The following is a 12445-nucleotide window of genomic DNA, read 5'->3' on the forward strand; positions in this document are numbered from 1 at the left end:
GCAGCAGGTGGCCCATCGAGTTCCTTTGCTGAGTCCAAGGTGAGCCAAGATGATGGGGCCCTTTCTCCCATTTGGAATCCTGGAAGTGAAGACCAAGCGCCAACCCTGAGGCCTGGGGCTGGTGGCCCTCTGATCTGAGGAGCCTCGGGAACTAGCCGGACAGGCAACCCACCCGAGGGCCCCAAGGGTGATGCTCACAGGGCCATTCACCATCCATCGCCCTCGCCCCTGCCTGCTGGCCCAAGGTCTGAGGGCCTCTGCCTCTGGGCCTGGCAGGGAGGAGAGGGCTCAGCTTGGTTTTGCTTTTACAGATTCAGTGAGTGTCAGGGGCTTGGAGGGGAGAAGTCATCGTGGCCCCCAGGTGCCCTTCCCGGGTGCCCTGTGAACAGACTGTACCCCTTTGCTGGTGTTCACCACCCGGTGATGGGGACCAGAGTCACGAGCATGGTTTCCCAGGAGGTTCAGTTCTGGCCCAGAGGTCCCAATGTCCCGCAGAGCCCACTGCCGGCCTCCCGGAGCTGCCTGTGGCCCAGTCCCCTGGTCCCTGCCCCCCACCCCCCCAACAGCCACAGGCCCTGCACAGGAGGCCAAGGATTATTCTAGGGCCCAGTGGATAAAGAGTCGGGGGTTCTTTGTCAGAAAAGGCACGGTTGCATTCCTCTTGGCCCGGGCCCCAGCCCTCCCCTGCACGGTGCCAGGCGGAGTCTGTGGGTCAAGGAGGGGCCTCCAGGGGCAGACGGGACCCTGCCGCAGCGCTGGGCTTCTCCCCGTTGCGGCCACGGCCCCTCCCCTCAAATGAGGGGAGTCTGTCAGCATCGGGAGGCAACCTAAAACCCCGGCAAGGGAGCACTTGGGTTACAACAGAGAAGGACCCCTGTGCGGGCTGCCAGCCGTGGGGGCCGGGCGGGGTGGCCGGCACAGGCCTTGGACCAAGTCCGCCACCATAATTAGCAGATGAGATTCAATAACAAACAGCTTTGAGCGGCTTTATCTAACCTTTGGAAAGTAAGATTAACACCTTCGATGGAGAGAAAGTTAAGACACGGGGCCGCTCTGCTCTGCGGTTCTGACTCCCAGCTGGGAAACGCGAGCCCCTCTTGGGCCAGCGCTCTGCCCTCAGGGCTTCTGAGGACTGGCTTTCCAGCGGCCTGTGTAGTCCTTTTGTTTGGCAGCGAATGTGCAGCCACCAACCGCACCATTGCCCGTCACACGCTCACACACGCACACGCCCTGCTCCCTGGCCACAGCTGAGAGCTCCCCGAGGCGGGACGGGAGGCCCCCACCTCACTGGCTCATAATCGGAGACGCCACGTCTCCGGGCTCAGTGCAGATACGCAAAGTCTCCCCTCGTCCCCAGTGGACTTGTTGCTGCTCAGATTTCATCGGCCCGGAAGAAGACATCGAACGCACCCTCCGAACAGAAATCCGCGATAAGTCCTCCTGGTGGGAAAGAGCGCCGGCCTCGCCCAGGTGCACAGTCCGCGCCGGGCACCGGCCCGTGTGTGCAAGAAAGCATGGGCTGTCGGCACGGTCGCCAAATGAACTTCGGGAGCTCTGAGGACAGCACCCAACACAGCTCAGTGGTCTTATTTCTAAAGTAACGTCAAATCACTTCCAGGGAAAAATCGATCTGTCTCCGACAGCTTTTCCTCCTGCTAACGTGATAAATAAATAATTAGCCACGTCGTCGGGCTGTTTCATTAAAGCAAAGAATGGCTGGACGGGCCGAGATGGAGAACCCGATCGCAAAGACGGAGTCCGGCTGTAGCCCCCCACGTTTTACGGTACCATTTGTATTCTGTCAGTCACTAGCTGCACGCTCAGCCCGAGCTGGGAACTGAATACCCTATTCAGAGAGGTACTCACAGGCGTGTTATTGCAATTTAATATTTTCGCACACAGACACATCATTATCTTGGAACCTGACACTGCGACATAATTCTGTAATTTTTCAAGAGGCCCTAATTTTTCTCAATGTGAGCGCTAGGGCCCAGGATTATCCAAACAGCTCCCTCTCCTCTTTGTTTCTTCCGGGGGCTCATAAACGTGCAGGGAAGTGCGTGCAGATTGCCTGCTCTCCACCTTTGAACTTCTCCGTTGCCTTCTCCCACAACAACCAGCTGCAGACGGCTCCCGGCCCTGCAGCCCCGCGGCCTCCAGCCACAGTCTCAGACACCGCAGAGAACCGAGCAGCGTGGGGCGCTCTGTGCAAAACCCAAGTGGGCCGGGACGGTACAGCAAAAAGCCCCACCTGAGGATAAGTCTCATGGAGACATCAGCCCCATGCTTGCACACAGGTGCACAGATGCACGCGCGGGGACGGGTCTGCACACCCTGACACCATCTCCCACATAGACCGGATGGAGGGGCTGTGCCACGGGCCCACAGAAATGCCCCCCCCCCGGTTTTCAGGTGCCTCAAGAATGCACTGGCTTTCCCAGGAAGAAGAGCTGGGAGAAGTTTGCAGGGGAGGCCAGATCCCCCAGGGAAGCATCTTGGAATGAGCAGGTGGCAGCCCAGAGGACGCTGGCCCAGCCTGGTGGGCACACGGCGCCCTGTGCTGGGTGCTACGGCCCAAAGCAGCTCTGTACAAACTGACGTTATAGACGTTCTCATAAGCTCCCCTCCAAAAGGAACACGGGGCCTTCCGGCAGCTTGGTGCCCTTCTCCTCACCGAAGCCCCAGAAACATGCCCAGGACCACTCGGGATTTGACCCTGATGACACCCACGTGCTCGGGGTTGGGGGCGGGGGTGCTGTGCCAGCAGGGGTGACCAACAGACACTGTTGAACCGGGGCGGCCGGAAATTGTCGTCGGGTCAGCACAAGCCGGAGACACCGATTCCCAGCCCAGTAAAGACCTGAGCATGTCGCTTCCCCGGGACTGAGGGAGAAGCTGGGCTGCCTGGCAAAAACAGGAACGCTGGGAAATGGCCCAAGTCTGGACCTTCGCCTGACCTGCTGAAGGAGTGTCAGGGGTGCCAGAGACTCTGCAGCAGGAGGGAGGAGGCGCAGGGGGCACACGAGGGTCGACACCCCGCGCTTGCCCGGGGCCTGCCGGGCTCTCCCGTGGCCACCGTTTGGGCTCCTCCGGTGAGCATAATTTCCGGTCTTTGTTTAAGTGTTTTATGGACCGATGTGGCCCGGCCTCTCTGAAGAGGCTGTTACAGCCCATTGAGCAGATACAAATGTCTGAGCGCTTTTAAATGCATGCCCCTTTCCCTTGGAGACGCAACCAGAAGGAGCAATGGGAGTCTATTATGTAAATCCATATTTCGGCATAATATTGACTGCCAGCTTCTGAATATAGATATGAGGATTAAACTGTGTCACAGGAAAGAGTTCCCAGCCATAGTGAGTCCCCATTCGCCATGCACTGACCCAGGCATTTTATCCCCGTGCCGAAGCATCGGAGATGCCCGGCCTACCCTAGGTGCCAGAGACGCAGACACATTTCAAGTGAGCCACTGAATTAAAACACGGAGACTCACAGAGGCAGACAAATGGGCAAAGCTCCTCTCCGAGCATCCCTCCCTCTCATCTTTCTAATTTGAAATAGACCCACTCACTGGCGGTCCAGCCACCCCACAAGCAGAGACACAAGGCCAGGATGCCCGAGAGGGGGTTGCCCCCAGAAGCGATGAGGTTGGGGGTGGCTTGTTGGTCCGATCTGGCTTTTTCCCCAAACAGCTTGGACACGGAAGCCCAGGCCCCAGGGCAAGGACCTGTGGCCCCCAGACTCCTCAAGCTGCCCAGAGCCTGGTGACGTCACCACGCCTGTCTCTGGGGGGCCGGCCCGCAGCCGGGCAGCCGTATGGGGCCCTCAGGTACATCTCAGAGCCCTGCACACAGTAGGCCCAAGGACAGCATGCTCCACTCCAGGGGCAGGAAGGAACGGACAGATGGCACAGAGCCCCCAAAACAAACAGAAGACCCTGACCCCCTCAGGAGCTGGGGGGCCTCCGAGGAGAGAAGAGCTGGCAGATGCCAAGAGCCGTTGAAACCCCCGAGATGGACAGAAGGATGGAGAAGTGACGGGGAGGCAGCAGGAGGGAGTGGCTGGGCTCGGCGCCGGCTAGCATCTGGCTGCACGTCAGAGGGGCCAAATCAGACCCGGGCACCCGTGCTTCTCGGTTTGAAAATAAAACCGCGAGCTAAGGCTCTTGTGTGCGTGTTTTACTCCATGACTGAGCTGTGTGGCAAGAATCCACGGGAGCCCTTTGCCGGAGCAGGGCGGACTGGCTAAGCCGGAGGGCTTCACGGCAGGTGCAGCTGGGTACGCAGAGCAGCGCCACGCGCCGGGGGCCATACCCTTGGGCGGGCAGGCGCACACCTGCAGGCCTGCACACCCTCCCTCTGCCCCCACCCCTCCCCGGATGAGCCCAGGGAAGCTGAGGACCAGCACAGCATTTCCCCAAGCAGACCAAGGGGATAAATCCCAAACTCACTGCCTGTCTAAACGGAGTGGGAATTCTGCCTCACCTCCACCTGGCCCCAGGACCCCAGCAAACACCATGCTGGACCCTTCCAGAACCTTCCATGCAGTTATGCCTGCTGGAGGCTGGGGGGGCGAGTAAGATGCAGATGCACACGGGTATTTGGGGTGGTGGTGGGAGGGCGAGCAGGCAGGCGAAAGGCGGTGAGAGGAGCCGATCTGGTGGCAGAATGTGGGGGGCGACGCTGGCAGCAAAGGTGGGACGCGGGATCCAGGAGCGGGGCACACGCACCAGAAGCCGGAGTGAAGAGGGTGCTGGGGTTCTGGGGCCAGGGAGAGGCCCGTCCCACGGGAGGCCTCGAGAGCAGCACCCAGGGCTGGGACTTGATATCTGTACTAAACATTCGGCTTTGTTATTCTCTCTAAAGTAGGAAAGTAGACAAAGCCAGTTATTTCTCAACTCGGCAGCACGTGGAATGGAAAGGAAACCATGGGCCTGAGATCCCACCCCGGACATATGGAGTCAGAGGTCTGGGGAGACCCAGTCCCGCCGGCCACACTCCCGAGGAGCAGGTAGGGCCTTCAGACCTAAGGACATGGTGCTCATGTCCCCCTCGATGCCCCACCATCACCCACATTGGAATCCATTAGAGAATATAAATGTGTTGCAGGAGAAGATCAAACCTACGAAAACCCACCTGGGTGAGTTGGGAGACCAAGGGGCAGGGTGAGAGGTTAGCCCTCAGTACGGCCAGAAGTGCCCAAGTACATCTCCTGGAGCCCCCTAAGAATCCACTGCTGCGACCTGGGAAATCCTCAATCTGCAGCAGCCCCATCCCCAGCTCAAACCAAGCTGACTGCAGCCTCCTCTTCCTCTTAACGCCCCTGTGGAGCTACCTGGGGGTGGGAGGGGACAAACATTCTGGAAGAAGCCCAAGGCCAAGCTGAGCCCCAGCGTCTGCCCATTAGCAGCCAGGCGCCCTCCCTGTCCACCTCCACGCTGGGAAGAGCCAGCGCCCACTCAGCAGGGGCTTCAGGTCACCTCAAAGTGCACGCAAGAGCCAGGAGCCATCCAAGGAACCCCGGGCTTCTCCCAGCACCCTGCTCCCAGGTCTGAGTGAGCACATGGCCCCGGGAGGGAGGGAGGAGCAAGCACCTGCCTGCCGTCACCTGCCTCACCTGAAGAGGCGGGCTGGGCTCGGACTCCCGCGGAGAGCGCAGACCCTACACGGAGGCACACACCCTTCCCGGAAGTGTGCTGTCACCGAAAAGCAGCGTGAGTCTGGGGAATTTTGCCGAGAACCCTCCCGCCGGGTTCAGAAAGCAAGTGTGTGAGGGTCACGGGTTCTCTCCCTTCCTGAGCAGGGTTTCGGGGGTGAGCAGAGCAAACGCTCACTCTTCCTCACTTCCCCAAGTTTGAGCGGGGAACGCGGGCCCTGGGATGTTTTTGCTCCCACACCAGTGAAGCCCTAAAGGCCGGTCTGCTTCTGGATCCCTCCGCCCACCACCTGGCGGGCGGGCGGGGGTGTGGTGGAGGGGAAGGCTCTGTGGCACCAGCCTCTGGGCCCACCTCCAGCCCCCCTCCGGCCCCAGGCGCATTTCAGAAGAGTCTAACGCTACACCAAATATTCCCCTTGGAGACCGAGACCAGGGTCAGACCAGAATGAAAAGGTGACCCTACGTTATCACGTTTGCTTAAGGACAGGGTCCACAGTCTTCACCCTGAAAGATGCATATTTGGGGTTGGAAACGGCACAGGCATCAGTATGTAAAATGGGCATGGGATAATTCAGAGCCTGATTTAGAGGAGGTAAAATATTCACCAGGACCCAGCCATGTTTTAAAATGATTATAAATTATTTTAACAGTGCATTTGCAAAGGGTTATAAAAACAGCCATAATATATTTTTTTCCTTAGATTCTAGAATTACCAGTGTGACAGCTAATGCAATAATGATTTGTTTCAAATGCCAGTGTTTAAGCTGTATGAAGCTGATTTTATACGTTTTTCCAGTAGGCCGCATTGTAGTTAATGAAATTAAACACACCAATCGCATTTGACCCCAGGGGACGAGGAACTGAGCACACCACTGGTTTATTTTTTTATTAAAATAAATTGCAGCCAGCAAGATGGACTAATTGCATACAGAATTGAAAAAGAAACATTCCATTGATATAATTAAGCCAATTTTCATGGACAGAAATAGTTATAGTGGATATAAAATAAGCAAAGCCTTCACCAGAATCTGACTTCCCTCCTTTTTTGCACAGAATGTTAACTATTAAACAAATATGTATCTCGGAGCCGAGGCACCGCTCTCTGGGAGCTCCAGGGCATTGTTCCTGAGTCTCGGGAGAGGCCGGCCGGCCGGGCCAGCCAAGGATTTGATGGCAGAAACCGAGAGAGAGAGAGAGAGAGAGAGAGAGAGAGAGAGAGAGAGAGAGAGAGAGATAGGGCAGGAAGAGACCCTCCCCATGGCCCTGGGGCCCACAAGAGCTCAGGAGCACTGGCCAGCCTAAAGGGAGTACCACAGCCCTGGCGGAGCCTGTGAGGTGCCCAGGATTAAGGAACAGCGGCGGATTCAGGGCTGGACCTGCAACTGCAGCCTCGGGGCTCCTTCCGCCCATGGCTCAGGTCCACACAGCAGGGGCTCCACCTCTCCCTGATTGCCTGGGGGGAGGGGCGGGGGCTATTTCCCTCCAGATTTGGGGTGGCGGCAGGAGGGTGAGCAGGCAGGCGGGCACTACACCTCCTGCCTTTGCTCAGGCAAAAGGCAGTACATGGCGGGGGGCGGGGGGGGGATGCAGATGAGGGTGACCCTGGTCAACACTTCTGCCACCCTGCACCTGCCCTTGGAAGAGGGGTCACAGAGCTATGGGCTGGGGCTGGAAAAGCCCAGGGCAAAGCGTCCCACTCGGCCTGGGGAAGACAAGCAGCAGGAGAGTCCAGAGCCCGGCAAAGAACACCCAGTCTGGAGGAGGTTGAGGACACAGTTAGCTAGTTACATTCACAAGCTGTATGGAGACTGATGTCTTGCTTGCTTTTAAAAACCAGACCTGTTACAAGCTAAGCACTGTCCTTGGGAAAATGCTTAAACCTTGACACATAAAAAAAGAAAATCCTATGGAATTAACTACAGCGTGCAGTGCCCTAAGGAAGGGGGCAGGGTTAGGGTGTGTGAAATAAGAAAGCTTGAGGAGCTTTACTTAAGTGGCATTCAGTTTCATGCCTAACTTGCTGTGTGACCTTGAATGGGCTACTTGACCTCTCTGTGTTTGGGATTTTTTTTTACCCCGAAGAGTGGTGCCCGAGAGGCCAAATTCCCTCTTCAAGGTCAATGAAGGGGAGTGGGGTCATGCCTAGTAAGTGGACCAAGTGTGCCTTTATGGGATCCTGGACCCGCTCCTGTCTCCTGGAGGCTCAGGCAGGGACAGGGACAGGGGCGGCAGCCCATTCGGACCTCTTGGTAGGCAGGTGCGTGGGGTGAATGCACGGGGCCAGCGGGCCACCTTGGCCGAGGCTGGGCCCGGGGATGCACACCCTGGAATGAGGCAGGGTTGATCCTGCAAAGTCCGACCTCCACCCTTCGGTTTCCCCCCTCACCATCCCCCCCTCCCCACACCACCCTGACTTTGACCCAGGCTCTGGAGCGCCCTGTGGACTCTCTGTGCCCAGATCCGCAAAGCGACTGCAATGGGGACATGGGCCTGCCGCCCGCAGAGTCTGGGTCAGGGTCAAGAGTCGGGAGTTGGGAGCGCGGAGCCCGCCCTTCTCCATCCAGGAAACCGAGAGGCGGAGACCCCTGGGGCCAACTGAGGCCCTGGAGGAGGAGGAGGAGGAGGGCGCTGCTCCCGCCAGCCGGGCTGGGGTGAGGGTGCCCGGGGCGACAGCCACCCCCTCGAACCGCCTGCCCTGTGCAGAATGCAGGCAGCGCCGTTCGCGTCGCGCGGTAGTTACCGGGACTTTGTGCACGGAGAACAGGGGGCTGCAGCGACGTTGGCTCAGCCTGGGGTCCCCAGGCCCCGTGGCCGGGCCAGCCCGCACCGTCTGCAGCCCTGAGCAACCCGTGTCCGCGCGCGCGACCGCCGCTATACCGCTCAGCAAGGCCCGGCTTCTCTGTCCCTTCGCCAAGTTCCCTTCCCGCAGGGGGACAGTACTAGGGCTGTCCCTTGTCCTCCCGCGCCCGCTACTCGAGCTGTAGCGTCCAAGACTTGTTACACGGGTTTGATTCAAAACCTGATAAATTGTCTTTAACGCTATTTGAAAATTTTTAAACGAAATTATTCAAAAGATTTTTAATCCTGGATAATTTTTGTTGAAACTCTAATTATACATCACCTTAATTACCAGCCCCAGCCCCCCAAGGATCTCTAATTGCCTCCTAATTGAATAAAACAGGGGGCTAATCGAGCCTACAGCGGCCCTGTGAGCGGGCGGCCTCCCCCTAGGGGCCCAGTGGGGGGAGCCTCCAGCTGGCCCCACCGCCAGAGCCCGGCCTCCCAACAGAAACGGCGGGACCAGGTCCCCTGCCCCGTGCTGTGCCCAGAAGAGGAACTCAGGGTTTTTGGGAGCCACGGGGGCCCAGAGGGTCGGGCAGCCCAGCCCGCACCTGCTGCACCAGCGGCCGACAGGAGGTGCAAGGTGGCCTGGCGGGTGTCCGGCGTTAGAGGCCTTAGGGCACAACCCATGCCCTTCCCCTGGGAGCCCACTCGGAGGTCACCCAACGGACAGGACTTGGCATCCGCCCCCGCCCACAGGCCTGGGCGCCCAGGCACACCCGCGGGGCCAATGGCGAAGCCAGAGCCTGCAGGCACTTAGCGCGCTGCCGCAGGGCACCTGGCCTTGGCCGCCAGCCCTGCACCCCGCCCCTCCACCGCGGCCTCGGCGTTTTCGCCCGAAGCGGGGTGAGACGCTCGACTCCTGCCGGACATTTCCTGGCACTGCTGCCCTCCCGGGCGTCCAGAGCAGAGGCTGCCGTCCTGGCTGCAGGGCGAGAAATGGAAGAAGGGGCAGACGTCCCCTGGCGGGCGGGAGAAGGGCAGGGCCCCGCAGAGCCGGAGCCGGGCTGGTTTTTCGGCTGGGGAGAAGGAACTGCCTAGGAGCTCAGGCTCCAGCCAGGCTCCCCACACCCTGTCACACACACACACCTTCCTCGTACATATCACGCTCGATCGCACACACCAGACACACAAGTCCTCCCTGGAGCAGAGGTAGCAGCCCCCCACCTGCACCCCAGGGGTGAGGTGGCATCTGTCCTGAGGACACTCTCCCCAGGCCTGGAACATGTCCTGTCTAGCTGTGGACCACGTTCATGGTGATCAGGTCTCAGGGGTGGCTCAGATGGGGGCCGTGGCTGGATGCCCTCTCTGGGAGCACATCCTCCCTTGCACAGGGCCCCCCAGCTGTGTGATGAGGGGGTCAGGAGGGCATCTTGGCGGTGTTGACCCCTGCCCACCTGCCCACCTGGCTCACAACGGTGGCAGAGACACAAAGCTTTTGTTAGGCATTTTGTTTTGGAAAATGTAGGGCAGGGACAGCCCCAATTCCTCGCAGGCCTACAGTGCCCTGGCCAGTGTGAGGGGACCCGGGACCTACCTGTCATCACTCTGCCCCCAGCCCCCTAGGGTCACACTGAGGAGGTGCTGAGCACCTCAGCGGCCTCTGCCCTTGGAAAGCTGGACTTGGAAGCCCCAGTGTGGGCCCAAAGGTGCTACTAGTCAGTCAGCATGCAGGCCCAGCTAGGGAGACCCCCGGGGTTGGGGTCCTAGGGAAACACAAACGAAATTACAGTCCCAGATGCGCCCTCTGGGGCAGCCCTCAAACTCTGACTCAGGGGGTGACACTCACTGACAAGGTTGTCCTTCCAGGCCCCACACATGGCTTCAGGCACAGCCCAGCCCTGCATACTGGACTATAACCCTGACTTCTCCTTCTTCCTCCAGCCCCCTGACCCTGGCCGGGAGGTGGCTTACAGGGGGGAGGTTCTCTGGGCCGCCCTGGGGCTGCCCTGCTGCCTCAGACTCAGGTACTGGAGTCAGGTCCCCGGGGACGCCCACATCTGCTTAAAATATTGTCCAGTGGAATGAAATTCCTCGGCGGATCCTGTGCTCTGTGTCAGGCAGGCAGCGTGGCCTGTGCCTGCCGGGGGGGCCACCTTCTTGGAGAGGGCTGGGGGCAGCTGTCCCTGCTGAGAGGGGTTTCCAGGGCGTGCTCAGTGTGGGCTCAGCGGGCTCTGGGCCTGACACACTGGCTCAGCTTTGGCATTTTCTCACCAAGGACTCCCAGGAAAGGGAGACCTGTGATCTGCCCTACCCTCGGGTCTGGTTTTCTGGCCTCGGGCAAGGCTGCAGGACGCCGTTGCCGAGCACCCATTTAGGTCCTGAGAAGAGCCAGCGGGCCACCTTCCCCACCTGTCGGGGCGGAGCAGACAGGGAGGGAGCTGAGGGCCAGCCTGCAGGGCGTGGGTCGCTCCGCTGTTTCCGGGGCTGCGCTGGGGGCACTGAGCTGCCTCTCGCTTGCTGCGAAGGCCCAGGAGAGTGCGGCACTTTCCACCTTCTCCTTCCAGCTTCAGGCCCTTCCCCAGCAAGATCCTGACCCAGGCAGCTTGCAGCCCAGCAGCGAGACTCTGAGGAAGCCGCTGTGCTTACACACAGACCCAAACATGCACACCAACACCCACGCCCTGCGGCCCATGGGCACACAGGTAGCGGGCCCACAGCCCTGGCGCACCAGCCACAAAACACTGGGGCCTTGTTCGCACCAAGAGGGGCCAGAGGTCACGGGAGATGGAGGAGGCCGAGGCCCTGAGCATCGGGCAGAGGAGACAGGCTGGGAAGGGGTGCCTCAAGGAGGAGCCCCACACAGCCGCGGGGGATTCCACGGGCGTCCTGCAGAAGCGGGGAGCTGCTTTTCCCCGGTGCTGGGCGGCGGATGCATGGCCTACCACCGAGGGGCCGCTGTCCGGGGGAGCCAGGCCGACCCAACCAAGGAAGCAGAACTTCTTCGGAAAAGTGTCGGGGAGTTTCTGGCCCACCAGGTTCATGCTTAGGGGCTCAGCCCTGGTGCGATGAGGCGCCGCCGGGCAGGGTCAGGCCGAAGAGGAGCTGAACGGCCTGGTGGTCAGTCAGGGATCCCAAGGGGAGCCGGCAGGGCGCCCCTGCCGTGGGTGGGCGGGCGGCCCGCTGAGGAGGGGGCGGCGAGAACGGGCGGCGCCGGTTCCTTTCCGCTCGGCGCTCGGCGCTCGCCGCTTCGCTGCAGCCGGGCCTCGGCCAGGCTCCGAGAGCCGCGCTCGTCTGCCCGAGGCGCCGCCGCTCCCACCTGCCCTCTTCCCGGGCCACGGTCCCGGGCCCGCGGGCCTCTCGGCGGATGGCGCCGGCGGTCGGAGCGCGGAGGGCGCGCGGGTGGCCCCAAGGCGCGGCGGCCGGTGGCGGGGCGGGCGGCGGGCGCACCGGGCCGGCGGCGAGGACCCGGCCGGCGGCGGGCTGGGCGCGCGGAGCTTGGGGCTCGGCCCGAGACGGAGCGAAAGAGAAAGTAAGACCGGGGACCGGGCAGCCTCGCCGGGGGCAGTTCTGTCCCCGCCGGGCCTCGAGGCTGTGCGGGCGACAAGGGGCAGGAGGGGCGAGGCGGGGCCGAGCGGGGCCGAGGGCGGCGGCAGCGGCGGGTCGGAAGGCGTCCGGGTGGGGACCCTCCCGCTGGAGGCACCCGCGCGGGGGCTGCCCGAGCGGGCTGCCGGAGTCACGGAGGAGCGCCTGCCGCCGCGCGGGGCACCAGTAGGGAATAAACTTCCCGACCATACTTCCAAGCCCAGGAAAACGTCTCCATTTTGCTCCCCAAGTGGCCGAGGCTGTCCCGCCGCCGCCACCCCTGCCCCTGCGCCCGCGAAGCGGGGTGGACGCCGGCCCGCGCCCCCTCCTCCGCCCCCTCCCCGGCTCGGGGTCTCCCTCCTCTGCGCCCAGCTGGCGGACGCCAAAGGCGGTGCTCTAGCGCCCACTATTTCAAAAGCCCGGAATA

The 12445-nt window shown here is 61.1% G+C and overlaps 1 protein-coding gene across 6 annotated transcripts in view; it reads right to left on the reverse strand.

Moving 5' to 3' along the window:
* Positions 1-12445, reverse strand: part of PRDM16 (PR/SET domain 16) — a 310580-nt gene that overhangs the window by 297562 nt on the left and 573 nt on the right. The window lies entirely within an intron of this gene.

Source organism: Callorhinus ursinus, unplaced genomic scaffold, assembly GCF_003265705.2.
Source record: "Callorhinus ursinus isolate GAN/ISIS: 27379988/994484 unplaced genomic scaffold, GSC_fseal_2.0 scaffold18, whole genome shotgun sequence".
Classification (NCBI taxonomy): Eukaryota; Metazoa; Chordata; class Mammalia; order Carnivora; family Otariidae; genus Callorhinus; species Callorhinus ursinus.